Below are 17,949 nucleotides of genomic sequence, written 5' to 3'. Positions count from 1 at the left end.
AACATGGACTGACCCTGGACTCTGACCTCGTGGTAGCAATGAATATCTCCCAGTGGAAGGGGAAGCCCTGGGTCCTGCTAAGACTAACCCCCCAGTGAACTGCAATGGGGGGAGGGTCACCCATAAGGAAGGGGGGAGGAAGGGATGTTTGCCCGAAAACAAATGTACATAAGAAATACTCAAGTTAATTCATTCCCACAGCTATGCAGCTCTGATAAAGCAGGTAGGCATTCATTCCCAGCAGTGGCCCCACAGCAGAGAAGTGTCAGGGGGCAAGCACAACTTGCCTTTCTGGCCAGAAGCAGGCAAGAGTCCCAGCCTTGAGGAGGTACTGAAAGGCCACAGAGGCAAAGCCCATGAAGGAGGAGGAGGGAGGATGGAAGAGAGGAGAGGGAAGCAAACACCAAGGCAGCAAGGTAGGATGAGAGGCACCTGAACGTCTCAGTCTGGTCTTATTAATTACATGAGCGGCAGTTTGTCTGAAGCCTGTCTTCCTCACAGCTGTGCACCTACCACAGTAGGCACTTAATAAGCGCCTGTGGGAAGATGGAGGGTGGTGGACAGATGACAAATGGAAAGACAGCGCCAAGGACAAGGGACAGGGAAAGCCTCTTCTGCCTCTTCAGAGACCCATCTCCATGAGGCCTCCCTGACCTTGGCTCCCTGAAGCCGTTCTCCAATGGGTTCCTTGGCCTGCTCCTTGACTATCAGTTACAATCCTAAATGACTATAGGTCATAATCTAGGCTATGGCAAGGTTGGGGGAACACTGAGAAATCTTCTCGTCCAAATTCTTTCTTTACAGATGACAAGATTGAGATCCAAGAGAGGACCTGGCTTGCCAGGGAGGGGTGGGGGTGCATATGGCTTCGGAGTAGAGAAAAGTTTCTTGTGTTTGTGTCTGTAGGTCTTGAGTGCCTAAAGGTTCATTGCTGGACTGGGCCGGAGCCGGCAGCCATCTGTCTCCAAGGCCTGCCAACAGGCCTTCCCTCCCATGTACGGTTGGTAATGAAGCCCACCACAGGTGATCTCAGAATACTGCACCAGGGGGAGGGCCTGCTAGCCATGGCTCCAGCCTTTAATTTCCGATTTCCCAGCCTGACACCCCTAATAGTCTGGGCCCTTTCTGCTCTGGCCCCAGTTGGTCATACATCACCGTAGCTGATGCCAGCCATGCCTTCCCCCAGCCATCTGGACAGAGAAATGAGCAAAGAGCAAGACAAGATGATCTTGGCAGAGGCCTGCTGGGAAGCCACAGACACCTGGTCCCTACCCTGCCTGCCCTTGCTGTGAATGTGCTACTGGGATGCAGGATGGTAAGATAGCGGGGTTTTGTTTGTTTGTTTTTGTTTATTTGTTTTTTAGGTCTCAATTTCCCCTTACATAGCTTAGAACCTTCTGCCCCAAAGGCAACAAGATATGCTAATGTGGAATGTGGGTGTTCCTCTGCCCCCTTCCCCCTAGTATAAAGACAACACACACCAATCCAAGTGGAACATCTTGAGGCAACCCATGGCCTCTCTCCTGTACAAGTGCTCAATCAGATCTGTGAGTCAAAACAAGATGACATTAAAAGGCCACTTCCCAAGTAAGAGAACTGCCATGTTGGGCAAGGGCATCATGGGAGGACAAGTTAGTGCAGTCAGGACAGGAGAGCCTGGAGCCACACGCTTAGCCTGGAGGTGAGCATGACCAGAGGTCCTGAGCACACAGTGAACTGCACACCCCACAGCAAAGGATGCCCCAGGCTGCTCATGAAAGGGCACAGGGAGAACCTTAGGGATGAAGTGGATGTGTGAAGAGAGGAGCGTGTTTATGAGGTGCCCTCCAGCTGCACAAGGCAAGACACAGGTGCAGGAGACCAGCCTCAGAGCACTAAGGTTTGGGGACTAGGGAAGGGAGTGAGGCCCATCAGAAGGCACCGTTTGTATCCTCATGTTGCCCAAATGCAAACGTCCCTGGAGGGGTGCCCTGGCATAAAACCACATACTCACAAAGTCTTGTTCTCAGAGCATAGCCCAGGACACCCCTGGGTGAAGAACTTCACAGAGGACAGTCACTGAGAGGATTGGGGATCCAGCAATCTAAGTATTCATTTGCCTGAGAATATGGGGCACCACACCCAACATCTTTTGACAGTCAGTGAATATTCCTATCTTCAGAGGACAGACAGCAATACCCATCAGATGCTTCACTGCGTGAGATCCTTCATCACCTCAACACCTCAAACAACAGAATTCCTGCCCCAGAGTGCTAGACAGCCAATCCACAGAGCCAGGCCTCTGTGAGACTGCTGGGAAAGCCTCCTTCCTTGTTCTCTCAGATGTGAATGTAGCTGGAAGTCCCTGGCAGACAAATCAGCCCTCTCTGCCTCCGCCATCAAATGCCATTCTTCCTGTGTCTCGGTGTCTAAATTTCTCTCTTAGATGAACACCAGTCATTGGCTAACCCCTGTATGACAAACCCTAGAGGATCTCATCTTAGCTTGATTACATCTGTAAAGACCCTTATTTCAAACCAGAAGAGCATACAGGCTCCAAGCAGATATCAATTCAGACAGGGACACTATTCAGTACACTCTATTCATTTGCCGTCAAAAGATGGCAGGTATGGCTGGCTTAAATAACATGTCCCCCATATCCTCAGGCATTTGAATACTTGAGTCCCTACTTGGTGTCCCTGTTTGGTCAGGTATAGATGGGACTTGCTAGAGGAAATATGTCACGGGGAGCAAGTTTTGAGAGTTTAAAATCTTGTGTCATGTCAAATTTTCTCTCTTTGCTTACAATATGAGATGTGAGCTCTCAGCCCTTCCTGCCACATGCCTGCCTGTTTCACACTTCTGAGCCATGATGGGGAGGAACTCTTATCCCTGAGGAGCCATAAGCCAAATAAACACTTCCTTCTGTGAGTTGCCTTGGTCGTGGTGTTTTTTCACAGCAGTAGAAGCATGCCTAATACATCAGGTATCCAGAAACCCAGGCCCAAGTCCCGGACCTACCTCTGAGCACCTGGCTGGGTCACCTGAGCTGGATCCCCTCAGTCACTCTCCTCTGAAAAGGGATCGCTTGGATTTGATTTCCCAAGTCCTCGCCAGCTGCAACGCTGCCAAATTAAAAGCAATTAAAAGTCAGCACAAACTCACAATTTTAACAATATAAATACACATAAATACAGATACTCGCATGGCCCTGTTGGCAGCCACGTGTCCCCCAGCTCTGTTCTCTCAAGCCCTGGAAGCACAGAGACCCTGGCACTCATAAGCAAGCTCGGGCCTGCGTCCTGCTTTCTACACATCGTTCTCTAACAGGAGCCAGGGCTCTTTAGAGCAGCGACCAAGTCCAGGTTTCAAAACACCAGTCTCCAGCAGAAATGGAGATCCTTATAGCAGCCACTGGTTCCAGGGACATGTCATGAATCGAGAGTTTTCTGTGATGCCTGAACATAAGCAAGGCTTCAGAAATACAAAGGTAGGAGCCATGTTGGTTCAAAAGGTCACAGGCGCCAAATGGAAGATGCCTCAGTAACTCTAGCAAGAACAACTGGAACAACGTAAGCAACTATCCAGCCAGAATCCACAGAATAAATGTCATATTCATTATGTATCATTTGTCCGTGCTTTTGTTGTGTTATATATTTATGAGCCTGTAATGATAATAACTAAGTGAATAAGTAAATAAGTGGGAGAAGACAGTTCCTTCCAGAATTACAATTAGTAAATGCAGAACAATGAAGTAAACAGAAAATTACATTTATACAAACATCACTGTAGCAGGCAACGCGGTTGACGGATTAGCTAAAATTAGTGGGTGAACGTCCAAGGCACAACTGGGTATTTGTCTAGTGTCAGAAGTATCCGCTCCTCCAAACGCTTATTAATTTCAGAGAAGAAATTATAGCTCTACAGCACAGGCACCGAATGGCATTGCCTCCTCCTCATGATCAAGGGTGACATCACCAGTAATAACACACTCAGGTCTCATGGTCCCCTGCTCCAAGGAGGACAGTGTCAGTGTTGTGGGGATGTACCCAAATGTATCATTTCAATCTCATCGAAAGGAAACCCTCACAGTGACAGCGTCTATCGTGCTGACCAGGCCTTCCAGCCTGCCACGGTGATGGAGACAAGAAAAACCTGAGGCAGCCTGGGACCAAGCAACTAAATGCAGTGCACAGACTTGAGCAAGAAAGGGGGTAGCGCAAAGAGAAGTTCAAACCAGGGTGGGGCCAGTTAGCGATCACACTGTTAACGTCTTGGCTTTCAAAGTCATTGAAAAGCTGGGCTTCTTAAACAATGGGCTGTGACTGAATCCCACCTGTAAATGAACATTGCAAGGTCTGAAAAAAGTTTCTATCTAAATTCACAGTGGCCAAAAACCTAATTCAAAGTGAGATTTGTAATGAACTCAGGTTTCTGGTGGATGATCTTTTGACTTCCCCGCAACCTTGGTTCTGAACATGGGACGTGGGAAGAGACTGGCCACACATCTCACACCACCAATAAACACAGCCTGCAGCATCTCTGCTGAGAGTCCAGACCCCTGCATGCTATGAACAGCAGGGTTCTCGAGTACAGACAAAACTATATGCTCTTACACAAACATAACGGGTTGATTACGGAAAACAAAGGCTTTGCATGTTTTCCTACAGTCACTCTGCAGCGCCTAAGTATCGAATTAGCATATCTTTTGGATTGTGTTGTATTACAAACGTTTGGCTTTTTAAAAAACTACTCATGGAGTTGCTGCCTTGAGTGTCATAAAAAATTGTGAAGTGGATTTTGGTGTAGAATTTCCAACAGCTTCTCAAATAGGCCTCAACAGACTTCTACTGGTTTCATGCTATGTATTTGTGCGAAGCAGCATCCTCAGCACTGACGATCATTAAATCAAAATATCGATCAACTCTGAAAAACACTGAGGATGCTCTGTGTCTTGCGGCATAAAATATCCCACCAAGATGTAATTCTTCCTGCGAAAACATACACGCGCATCCACCTCATTAGTACGCAAATTTGCTACTGTCTTTAATAAATGATAAAATATGTATATTAAAAATCATCTTTAAACTAATTTATCATTCATCGTCAGGCGATGGTTGGTTTATATACTGTGTGCCCGGGATCGTGTAAAAATTTCCCTGGTGGAAAGAAGTTATAAGTGGGAAAGCTTAAAAAGACTTGATAGGCTGCTAATCACGACCAAAAGAAGCAAGATGCACAGAGTGTGGGCCACACGTATGCAATACATGTGCACAGGATGCATGATGTATGTATACATACGCATGCTACATGCATCGGCAGACGTGCTACCAGGCTACAAGAGCTTGGGAACTTTGGAAGTGAGCATGGTTGGTGGTGACGGGGTGGGGGTAAGGAAGTGGGGAGAGAAAAAATGGTCTTTCTGCTGTTTTGGGCAGCCTGCTGAGCCACAGAGCTGATTTTCACACAAGGATTACTAGATTACATTTTTCACCACAGGCAGCTGTCCCTGTCAAATAAATAATCATCGCCTTACATTTATATATCACCTTTCATCCTGCAACCCCTTTCCTACGGCTAGGGCCAGCCTGGGAACAGCTTTGTGCCCCCTCAGGAAAGGGAGGGGGAAGAAGGCCGGAGGGTGTGGCTTGCACCCGGGGAAGCAGACTGAACCCTACTGAGTTCCAGGAAAGCAGGGCTGGAGCCCGCCTGCGGCAGAGAACTACCACACCAGGGGTGGAACCTGTGGTGTAGTGTGCTATGGTATTAAAGAATAGTCAGGGCAAAGGGGAGTATAGAAGCAGTCAGGGCTGGACTCTGCAGCCAGGGCTAAGCCCCTACAGGCAGGGCTGGGCCCCTGCAGCCAGGGCTGCCCCAGCTCAGCAGCAGCAGGCAGATGATGGCTCTCAGGCTCTGGTGAGACTGGACGGGCCTCATCTCTGTGTAGTTGCCTCAATTCAAAGACGTGTATGTCAGAAGGAATCCTGGGAGCTGCCCTACAGGAATGCCTTGAGCACCAAACCCTGTTATTCACCCGCTAGCCAGGTAGACAAGGGGAGAAGCCATGAGCTCTACTAGTGGCTGTCACAGGTTCCCTTCTGAGCAGGGTGACCCACTGTGTATCAGCCTTAGGCAGCTGCGTATTCAAAGCAGTGGCTTCAGCAAGTGAGGCACGGCTCCCACAGAAAGGAAGAGAGGCCACAGGGCACAGTGGAGCCAGGCTGGAGCTGCGAATGGGAGATCTGATCCAGAGGATGTGTCCAGACTACTAGCCCTGGGATGCGTAAGCACTCACGCACCAGGCCAAATCCCACAGGCCGGCCTCTGCTCAAAACACAGGGGCTGGCTCACACCGCCATCATGAAAGCCAGAGTGAATGAGGGCCAGGGTCAATGGGCAGCAGAAGCAACAGAAACTCTGAGCGGCCATAGGTGATGGGCACCAGACTTCCTCAGAGACAAAGGGCTCCTGGAAGTCCTGGGAAGATGAGTGGACCTAAGCAGAGCAGAAGAGGGGGCAGGGAGAAGGGAGTGGCACCAAGACGTGCAGCATCCGGAAAGCAGAGGTGAGCAGAGCATCCATCACTGCAATGCCGAAAGTGAAGGGGACCAGCTGGAAAAGCCACTGAAATTGTGCTAAGAGGAGGGCGGACTGGCATTCAGATGAGGGCAGTGTGTACCCATGGCTCAGAGGGCCTGGGTCTAGGCACTGAGAAGCTAGTTTTAAGTGAGCAGGAGGGGGGGGTTGTTTGTCTATTTTTAAATGCTTTCATGATGGGATATTTGAGAGCTGGCAGAATGTTCAAAAGCATGGATCACCTTGGATAACACAAAATTCAGCCCACCCCTCCAGTCAGGACCCCAAAGACCCTGGGTAAATGTCCCATTGAGTCCCATGGTGCCCTGTGGGCCTCTGGTGCAGGTTCCCATGTTTCCCTTTGCCCTCCATTAACCTACCACATCCATGCATCCTGTCACTTCCGACTGGCCTACCCCAGCCTTCACAGCACCAGGCCTTTACTCCACACACCCCACTTCCCAAGCCTTCCAAATAAAATCCCTGGTTCTTTCTGTTTGACATCCGATTACAAGTTCTACATTCCCACTGTCCGCAACACTTGGCCACTCTTTCCTGTCCTTTGCCAGGGCCCCAGCATATCCTTGGAACCCCAAACCCCACATGGAACCCCACATGGAACCCCAAAAACATATATCCACTAGCAGGGATAAAGACTTGCTCTAGGTCCTCCTCCATCTCACCCCAAAAGCTCCATGGGGTCTCACACCATAAGTTCCAGAATACCTTTCTCATTCATAAGCCAGTTACCTTCTACACACACACACACACACACACACACACACAGAGAGAGAGAGACACACACACCTACATACCTTCTACACACACACATACACCTACATACCTTTACACAGACACACACACACCTACATACCTTCTACACACACACAGACACACACAGACACACACACACCTACACACTATACACACACACACACACACACCTACACACTACACACACACACACACACACACACACACACACACACACACACACACACACACACACACCTGCAAATGGTCCAAAACTGACTCTGGCCCTTCACTGGGAAGCTCCCCCAATCTCCTCTGTGTCTATACCAGGTCTAAAGTCCAGCATGATCTCCCCAGAAGCCCTGCCTACTTTCAGGGATTGTTTGAGGAATGCCAGGGGCAGCACTTTCTTAGACAACCTGGGCAAGAGGCAGGCTTTTTCCCCTGGGTTGGCCCATAGCCCCGAAGCCTAGGATGAACACACTTCTTACCACACCCTCACTGCCCTGTATCCTGCTCCACAAGACAAGGCCTCTATTTTCAAAAGCATCCCCAGAGAGTTCCCTTCATGCCAGATACCTAAAACCAAGGCTAATCCAGAGCTGCCCCAGAAAACATCAACCTGCAGTATCACAGCCATCACCCCTGCCAGGGCACGGCCATGGCCACTTTGTGACATCTATTCCCAGGCAGTGCTGGTGGCTGTTCCGGATGTCTACCCTTCTGTGGTCCAAATAAGCAGACTTTCCCCATGAAGGGAGAATCAAGAGCGGTGGCAATGCAAGGGTAAGGTCTGCACCAAGGGCCTGGTCCAGCCAACCAGCTGGCATCAGCAGAGACATCAGGTCATCATCAGGTCATGACCTGAGCCCCACGGGCCACCTGCAGGAGCCAGAGAGTCATCAGTTGTGAGGGGGAGAAAAGCCACCTGAAGGGTTCAGGGAGTTGAGAGGATCCCTATGGCTAGACATCAGGTTAAGCAGTATGCCAAGAAGCAGCAGGGGGGAAACAGGTGGAGAAACTGCCAGCATCTCCAAGTCACCCCAAGCCAAGAGCCAGGCTGGAGAGAACAGAAGACCCTCCTGCCACCATTTAGAGATGCCATACAGTACGGCTGACCTCTTGGGGGAGTGCTTGGGAAAGAGGAATCTAACTCAGTTCACCCCACACCTGGGTGAAGACTTCTCTCCTCAACCTCAGCCCTGTAGCAGGAGGGAAGAGTGCGCTGAGTCTTACTTCCCTAGACACTCCCCCACCCCCACAAAAAGAAAAAGGACCATGAAGTTGAAACCTGAGAAGATGCCAAGGGGCAGTGGGAGGCAATTTACAGCTGGGAAAACTGAGCCCTTGGCCAGATGTGGGCCCTGGGTGGGAGGGGGAGGGCTAACCGCTGTGCCTAAGTGCCTGGAGGGGCTCCCTTCTCAGGTCACCAGCAGCCAGGCCTGGTTCTGAGCTGAGAGCTGGGTGAGAGCAGAGAAGAGTAGAAGGACAGGGCAGTAACCAGGACCTACGCAGGGCTGGTGACTCAAAGCCATCAACCAGGGCAGGGCATGGGGAGCAGGGTAGAGGGAAGGCAGGCAAAGAGAAGGAACAGAGGGGAGAGGCCAGGAGGAGCTACGCTGGCTACAACAGAGTTAGAGGGCTTCTTCCCTTTCAGGGATCCCTGACATGGCCAGGAGGAACCAGCCAGAGACCTGCTCATTCTTGGCCAGGCCCTAGACTCCACTGCTTCCTGAGCACTGAGGACGTCTATCCGTGATCCATCACAAGTGTGCACACCTCCGGGGCCTCTTGCAGCACCAGACCCCGGAACAAGGGCCAATCTGATACAATCACAATATCAAAGCCAGAAGCCAGAGAACCAGAGAACCTCTCACCACCAACACAGGGCAAATGAAGGACCGGGAGGCCCAGGCCCAGAGAGGGTGAGGGTGATCATGAAAGTCACACAGCCAGTGAGCAGGACAGTCAGGACCCAGATACCTAATGTTGGGCTCAGAGACCTCAAACTACCCTCCTCACCAGCCCAGGCTAGCACAGTCTGGCTAAGGAAACAAAGCTGCCCACTTCAAGAGCATCTCAGAGGCTGGGAAAGAAAGGGGGGAGAAAGTCAACCCCCCTAAAGAGATGCATGCAAAAATCCCTCTGACAAGTGGTGGAATTATTTCCATTGGAAAAAAAATTAATGAAAAACCCTCCCTTAGCAGACCCCAGGGGTATTTGGCTATAAGCTGATGTAATAGGGAGAAGAGAGGCCAAGGGGAAGGAACCCCCCCATACACACACACCCCAGCATGCCTTGTGCCAGAAGCACAACAGGGAAGCTGCAGCTGGAGTTGGGGGACTCAAGCCAAGCAGGATGTTGGAGCCTTGGAAGGAGGCCTGACACAGCCAAGCTGGCTGGGAGGGAGGGGGCGAGGGAAGCAGAAGCCTTTGAAACGACAGCACGTAGCGGGCACTCCACTGAGCCCATATGCAGGTAGGCCTGGGGCAGACACAGACCCTGAAGCAAGGCCTGTGGAAGGCAGAGCAGGGGTCTCTGTGACAAAGCTGGCTGCAGACAGAGCCAAGAAGCAGAGAGAGGGGCCTGGGACTCAGGATATCAGGAGGTCAGGACCTGACTCAGGCTCTGAGGAAAAACATTGTGGTTAGGATAGAAGTGTACAAGGAACTTCCTATTGAGCCCTTCACACAGGCGGAGGACCTCTGATAAAGTTCGAATGCCTACACAAGGACCTAGCACCCCAGCCTGGGACCTCAGAAATACCCAGCTCACAGAGGGCACTGACATGAAGAGTCACAGTCTATGCTGCCAGCATGGACAGTGTCACATGGGGAGGCCACCTGGGAAGGGGTCCCAGAGAGAGTCGCTGCCACAGATGGGCCTGGGCAGCACCACCAGCTCTATAGGTCAGTTAGAGCTGTAAGGCACTCCACCATACACTATCTTCCCCTAACGGATGCCTACGTAGCATCACTAACCAATAGAAAGCTCTGGCAGCTGGGGCCACCTGGTAGCTCCAAAGAGCAACTAGGGAACCCATCCCTGCCTACAGTTTGGGGTACAGACTAGTAGGGTACTTAGAGGTGGTAGGTGGGGGTAGTGACAGATTGTCTCCCCATTTCTGGTATCCTGGTGAGAGTTTCTCTTTCACCCACTAACCTTGCCACGTGCAAAGCTGATCATCACAGGAAGAATAAAAAATGCCCCAGCCTCTGGATCAATGGCCAGTTCAGCATTTTATCTTGGAAATGCTGAACATGCCCTTGACCTCTCTGAGCCTCTAGTGCCCGGCATGAGTCTCAAAAGGGCAGCCCAGTCCTTGACACAAACTGTAGGAAAGACATGAGCCCTGAGGCCAGAAAAAAACTGCAGTCCCAGAAACAACACCCAGAGCACTAAAGGCTGAACCTGAAATGGGGCGTGGCTTGGCACCCCATGGGACTACCCTGCACAGCCATTGACAGAGTCCTGCACCCAGGGGCTGCTGGGAGTAGATACTCCGTGAAATCGGCAGACTCCGTCCACTTGTGGACTTAAGCTGAGCTTCCAGGGAGTTTGCTATTGCTGTGTGCCCCCTGCTGCTGGAAAGCCTTGACCTTTACTGCTGCTCTCCTCAGGCTAGCCCCTCCCCAGGCTAGCCCCTCCCTCCATGACCAGCACCATCCACCATTCACACAAGCCACCAAGCTGAGGTGTGTGTGGGGAGGAGGCAGTTTCAACTTCCTCAGAGCCCTGTTCTCTGCTTCTGGCCCCCATACAGCCCTAGAATCACGGCTGGTAAGTACTCTAGTCTACAGCAGGAGCTCCTTTCAAAGGGTTTGGTCACAAGTAGGGTGCTGAAAGGCCGCTTCCAAACCTGGGACTATGCCCTGAGACGGCCACTTCTCCAAAGTAGACTGCTGGCCTCAGAGCCATCCATAAACCCGTGACATGAGCGATTTGAGACTGAGGCAGAGGGGCACAAGGCCAGAAGAGCCAGATTGGATAAAACAACCTGCCGTGGGAAACCAACAGGTTTCCTGCTACCATCTAGTGGCCAGCAGCTGGAAGAGCAGGCACAGAGCAAGGCCACCAAGAAGTCTCTGGGACCATATCCCCCTCCCCACCATGCCTGGACTGAGACCAGGTGAAGTAGAACCCAGGCAGGAGTCCTGGGTGCCAGATAAAAATGTCACAACACCCGCACAAAACTAAAGATGTGCTGGCTGTCCATCCAAGGGCTTAGGAGAAAGGGCAGAAAGGCCGGCATGGCGATGTGGCCTGAATCGGCAGCAAAACAAGATGTCAGTCCTGACCATGGCTACTGTCCTGGGTGGCCTTTCCTCCTCTCCTCCTCCGGTGCCTTGCAGCTGCTCTTCCTGTCACTCGCCCCAGCCAGGCAAACCCCAGGCTGCACACTTGTCCTCATGCAGCCCCTCCCTCCCCATCTGTGCCAGCATGGCTGTCTCTTCCGCACTGCACATCACCTCTCTCATTCTTCCATCCCGGGCCCTAGTCACTGGTTCACCCATCCATCTTTTCTACTTCATCTTCACTAGTGGCCGCCTTCCTGATAGGCAGCTGGCCTCAGAGTGTGGCCTAGACCTCAGATATCCATACTCCTCACCTTGGAAGACTGGGAGCTCAAAAGAGCTAGCTGTCACTGTCCCAAGGCCTCCTTCCTTGTCTTATAGGAGGCCATCTCTCTGCCAGCTTGCCTGTGGGCCTTGAAAGCTGAGCAACCTTCCACTCTAAAGCAGCTATCCTGAGAGAGACTAGGCCCTCAAGAACCTTAGGCTGCCTGGCCCATCCAAGTGGCAAGACAGACATAATCTGATCTGACCTGGTTGAGCCCTAAATGTCTGTGTCAAATGCCTGGCAAGTTCCTTCCCCCTAAAACCTTAACATGCCCCCACTTGTACAACAAAGGATCATTACATGGGTCCTTTTGAGGGCAAAATATCTACAAGATTAACTTATACTAAGATGTCAGTAACTGGCAACTTGGTATTTGGGTAACTGGGAAGACAGTGCGAATCCATCACGCATTCACTCTGCAAGTAGCAAGCTGTACATGTAAGTGAGGGGTGAGGCTATTTTTAACATTGTGACTTGTTTAGCTCTGTTTTAGCCACAGCATGGGGGATGGAGACTCAAGGTCAATACTGGCTCGCACAAGAAGGAAGGCACTTGCCTGGAGCTTCACCTCCAACAAGGTCAGGGTGGCCAACCTCATGTGACACCCTCTGGGAGCTGCTCCAAGGATCACCTCTCACAATGGCAGAGTTAATACCATTGGTAGCTAAGGAACCAAGACCCAGGACACTTCTATACTGCAGGGTCAGTGAGTGTCCTGTCAGGAACTGACCAGGGTGGCTAGACAGTGCCACCCTTCCATCACAGTAGATACTCAGCAGGTGGCCTTCAGTTCTGCCTCCTCTCATCTCTTCCCCTCCCCTCCTGTCCCCTCTCCTCCCCTCCCCTCTCCTCTCCTCTCTTCTCTCCTCTCCAGAAAGTTATTTTCACACTGCCCCCCCACCGAGTACTCTCAAATGGCTTTTTTGAAATTGAGATGAGAGCCGAAGATCTGGACGAATCCTCAATCCACACCAAGCTGCACGTGTGATCTCCCACAGACGGGCACCATGATTGGAAGCCTCACAGGGAACAGAGGCTCTCACATCTTGCCTGGGTGCTATCATATCTTTCACAGCAAGGAAATTTTCATGTAACAGCCACGTCACTGTTTAAGTAAACTGAGTATACCTGGTGTCACTGCCTCAGCCCTACCCAGGTGGAAGGTGCCTGTTGAGGCAGCTAGGTCTGGAGAAGGGGGGTGGGGACAGACCTCAGCAGAAGGGACCATGGTGGGAAGTCTGTCATTCTCAGATGGTGAAGGGGCTTCTGAATAAACCCTCAGAGCCCCAAAATACTTCTTCCACCTGCTTATCCCTGCCTAGGATTCCTTCATGGGGAGCTTTGATTCTGTGGTCAAAAATAGGCCTGAAACCATAAACCTGTGGTGTATGGGGACACCACTGTACATAGAATGATAGGGGAGAGAACTGCGAGGTGGTTTGGGGAGCTCAGAGGAAACAGCTGCTGGCTCTGGAAGTGTGGCTCTTCCTGGGCCTCTCAGGACAATCCTATAGGGGACAGGGGCATTCAGGCTGGAGCCAGCAATAACTGAATGGATCTGTCTCTGCCCTGAAGGTGAGGAAAAGGCACCCTGTGCCAGTAGCCAGGGTCCTCATCAGAACCTTAGTGGGAGGAATAACCACCCAACAGGACAAGGCTAAGAGCCTACAGCCAACGGGAAGAAGAAAAGATGACAAAGAAGGTGAAGACGGAGGAGGAGGAAGAAAAGGAAGAGGAGGAAGAGGAGGAAGAAAAGGAGGAAGAGAAAGAGGAAGAAGAGAAGGAGGGGAAGGAGAAGGAGGAGGAGGAAGAAGAGGAGGAGGGGGGCGAGGAGGAGGAGTGGCTGAGGTGGCAGCAGAGGACCAGCCCCCAGCTGGAGGAACCAGAAAGGGACAAAGGAACATTCCCAGGGGCCAAAAGTGGAATGCCCAACTCCGGGCTGCCTGCCTAGGCTCGCCGGAGACCCGCCCAGGAGCTGGGAGCTAGTCTGGAGAGGTGTGAGTGGACTGGGGAAGGGACACAGAACTGGGTCAAGAGAAAACAAGAATACTAAATCCACAGGAGACTGCTCGGAGTCATTAGTCATCGGGGAAATAGAATCAGCCACAGTGAAAGGCTGCCTCACACCTAGGACCGCCTTAATAGAAAAGAGAAAGGAGGAAAGGGACAGTAACAAGTGCTGGCAGGGATGTGGAGAAGCTGGAACCCTCCCACACTGCTGGTGGGAACCAGGGTGACCCAGCCTCTGTGCAAACGGTCTGCCTACCTCTTGCTGTGCAGAACACAGAGTTTCTATATGATCCATCCCTTTCCCCATCTGGGTACGTAACCCCGCCGAATCAAAGTCAAGTGCCCACATGAACACTCGAACAGGAATGTGCACAACCGCTTTCCTTACAAGCATCAGGAAGGAAAATAACCCAGATGCCTGTTGACAGATGAATCTATCAACACAATGCTGTACATGCATATGAAGGAATATTACTCAGCCATAAAAGAACAAAGCATACCTACACTCTCCTATCTGGTCAGACCTGGAAGTTATCTAAACGAAGTAAGCTGGACACAAGGGACCACACACCGTATTGTGCTACAGAATCAGCAGTAGAAAGCAGGTAGGTGGTGCCAGCAGTTTAGGGGAGGGAGGACTGCGGTTTAGGGGAGGGAGGACTGCGGTTTAGGGAGGGAGGACTGGAGTTTAGAGGGGAAGGACTGTGGTTTAGGGGAAGGAGGACTTTGGTTTAGGGAGGGAGGACTGCAGTTTAGGGAGGGAGGACTGCAGTTTAGGGGAGGGAGGGCTGCAGTTTAGAGAGGGAGGACTGACTAATAGCTAAGAACTACAGGCTGATGCAAAAGTTGAACAAGGTAGTAGGATCATTTCATAACCCAGTGAACGAGCTAAGGACTGAACTGCATCCTTCTTCAAAAGGGTCACAGTGAGATCAGAGAGTAGTGGCACAGGCATGTGATCCAACATTTGGGAGGCAGATCATCCTTGGCTGCACAGCAAGTTAGATGCCAGCCTGGGGTATTGGAGACCCTATCTCAAAAACTAAAGGAACAAATATCAACAACAAAAAGCCCTGAAACGGTCACGCGGGCCCAGTCTATGTGATATGCCCTTTGCCGCGTTAAGAATGAACAAACATCTAAAACTCGGGAGATCCTAGGCAGAGACCCCTGTTATCACACAGTGGTGAGGCTTGCCAGCCCTGCTCAGAGGGTGAGAAGTCAGATTCAGAGAAGCCAAACTTCCTGTGCAGCATCCAGCCTGGCTGGCGTTCACGCACATTTGGCATGTGCTTTGCTAAGTTTACCGAATCAGTGTTTCCTCCTGGAAGACACACAACAGCCCCAGGAGAGAGGTGCAGCTAGTGTGTGCAGCTTCGGGTAACAAAGCTAAAGCACCCACTGTGTCCCCAACATCCAGGACACAGCTGAAATGCTGGTTTGCATGCTAGGCAGTCCCCTCTCCCTCTCAGTCACCGCCAATGGCAGTGGGAGGTGGGGACAGCACAGGCTTAGCCAAGTCCTGCACTGAGATCTGCATGTGACCCTGTTACTTGCTATTGGAGCGCCTCCATTTCTTGCTCTGAAGAAACCCAAGTCATGCCATGGGCCTTGACTGTTTTGGGGGGGGGGTTAATAAATGAAATAACGAGTGTACCCAAAAGCTCCTGGCACAAGACCGGGCTCCAAACACCTTCAGTTCCTTTCCTTCCCCAAGGTAGAGAGCAATTACAAAGACTGGACTTCAGCAGGTATACAGAATGTGGGCAGAGCGAGCAGGGAAGCAAGATCAGGAGAGGATGCCACACATCAAGGACCAATATCCCAGTGACCTTGACGGTCTGACCCCTGAAATCTGGCATGCCTACTGTTTGAGACCCTGTTCTAGGAGTGGTTTTAATGGGGGACAGGGGCCGGAGTTCAAGGACACTGGGATGCTAACAGCATCGCGGTTATCAGGAGAGAAGGTGTAAGAAGGAAGGCTGGAAACAGCAGAAATAAAACTCACCAATAAAAATAGAAGGAGCTTGCATTTTTAGCGCATCCTCAGTGTGCCAGACGCTATGCTAAGCACTTTACAGATTCCCTTGGTGCCTCCTCACATCTCCACAGGGCAAGTTATTATTAACCCCATCCTACCAGCCAGGGTGTGGACGCAGAGGTTAAGAAGCCTGCTTAAGGTCACACACTGAAGTGTCTACTTTGCAACCAGGTTGAAAGGTCCTGCCACGCATATTCCAACCCTACCCTACCCTTCCTGGTTCCTTCCCTCAGCTTCAGCCACACCCAGAGAATCTCCCAGAACAAATCACTGGAGCTTGAGCAATACAGACAGCCCCTGGCCTCAGCACAGCCAGGAAGTGGGAGCTAGAAGCTGACAGCAGCAGGGAAGGATGAGAAGAGATAATAAATATTTGGGGATTTTAGTCAAATAGAAACTAAAACAGAGAAGCTTCTGTTCTCACCAGCTCTACCAGCTTTAGGGAGAGATCACCGTCTGCCTCGAATATTGCCAATCTCAGCTGGATATACCCACTCTGCTGGGCAGAGGGCTCAGGTTCCCAAGCTGAAACAAGATTGATCACTGGGTGCATGGTTCATGGAGCTTTGAGTGACCCAGGGAAGCAGAAGCATCAGGGAAATCACCCTCTCGCCACTCCAAAGCGCTGCTCTGAAGGAATTGCAGATGGCTTCCAAATGCCTCCCCCAAGTGCCAAGTTCATCCTATCAAGGAGTGGCCTGTGCAAGAAAGGGACAGCAGAGAAGACATTTGGGAAGGGCCAAATTCAAGGCCGACCCATCATGATGTTCAGCAGACAGAGGGACAGGGAGGGAGCACTGGGGGACCAAAATGAACAGGGCTTCTGCGTAGCTCCCATGGTTGCTCTATTCTGCCTCCTAGAAACGCCAACCCAGGAGCAGGTGCCTTCACCTGACCTTTCAGCCACTCCCAAGGAAGCTATGAGCATGGAAGAGGCAAATTCAAGTAAACTGTGGAAGCCTCGCCCTCCCATGGAGACACAGACCTGGGGCCCAGCACTAGAGGGACCGAAGCAGGGCCGGGCAAGGTGGCTTCATAAATACAGGCATTTGTCATGAAAACTGAAAACCCAAGTTCTAGCCACGAGATTCACGGGGTAATAGGACAAGATCAACTCTACAGAGTTGCCCACCGGCACGTCCGCATGCACCCTAAGACAAGCACATGTGTGTACGCACACACAGTGACTAAATATTAAATTTTAAAGGCCGAAGTAGGTATATTGTGAGCTCAAAGCCAGCCCAAACTACATAGTAAGCTCCATGTGGGCATGGACCACACAATGAAATTCTGTCTCAAAACCAACCAAACTAACTCCTGAATTTTATCTTAAGCTAATATTCAGGGGCTCCTAATGCATCAGATGCTATGCTGGCTGTGACACACACATCATCTCATTTAAACTTGGTAAACTGTACCAAGGCAGTTACCTGATCCCCATCGACAATCAGAGCATCCAAGGGTTAAGTAGCATACGCACTGACCCGCTAATAGGTTGTGGGATCAGGATGCAAGGCCATGTGGTCTGATCTCAGAGCCCACAGCCTTAGCCAAGACCCTTTACCACTTCCTAAAACAGACCCTTAGGAGTTTGCGACAAATTAATAAAGGTAACCCCTAGCCCACTAAAGGAAATAGACACATGGCTGCAGCACTCGGGAACTCACCTGTGAGCAGCCATGTTCTTATTCAGGATGTGGGCCCAGCATTTCAATTACACAGCAATTACACACATGCACTGGAGGGCCCTGGGCTGACTTGGAATGAGAAGATTGGTTATTTAATTTTAAAATGGGGGTAGGGGTAGATAATGGACAATAGGTGAAAAACAATGCAAATGACCACTTATGGATGATGGGTAAACAAGATGTGGGAGAGGCACGCCATGAAATATGACTCCTTAGCAGGGAAAAAAAAAGGAATGTGTTATGAAACAAGCTACAGCTTGGATGAACTCTGAAGCCATTAT

At 51.0% G+C, this 17,949-nt stretch overlaps 1 protein-coding gene across 3 annotated transcripts in view; it reads right to left on the bottom strand.

The window, feature by feature from the left end:
• Nucleotides 1-17,949, bottom strand: part of Tspan9 (tetraspanin 9) — a 180,728-nt gene that overhangs the window by 119,056 nt on the left and 43,723 nt on the right. For all 3 annotated transcript variants that reach the window (XM_032905603.1, XM_032905602.1, XM_032905605.1), the window contains one exon: nt 3,001-3,104. The gene's annotated coding sequence lies outside the window, so the exon portion shown is untranslated. The remainder of the gene's footprint in view (nt 1-3,000; nt 3,105-17,949) is intronic.

Source organism: Rattus rattus, chromosome 6, assembly GCF_011064425.1.
Source record: "Rattus rattus isolate New Zealand chromosome 6, Rrattus_CSIRO_v1, whole genome shotgun sequence".
NCBI lineage: Eukaryota > Metazoa > Chordata > Mammalia > Rodentia > Muridae > Rattus > Rattus rattus.
Note: the sequence above shows the minus strand (reverse complement) of the source record. Positions and strands in the feature narration are given on the sequence as shown.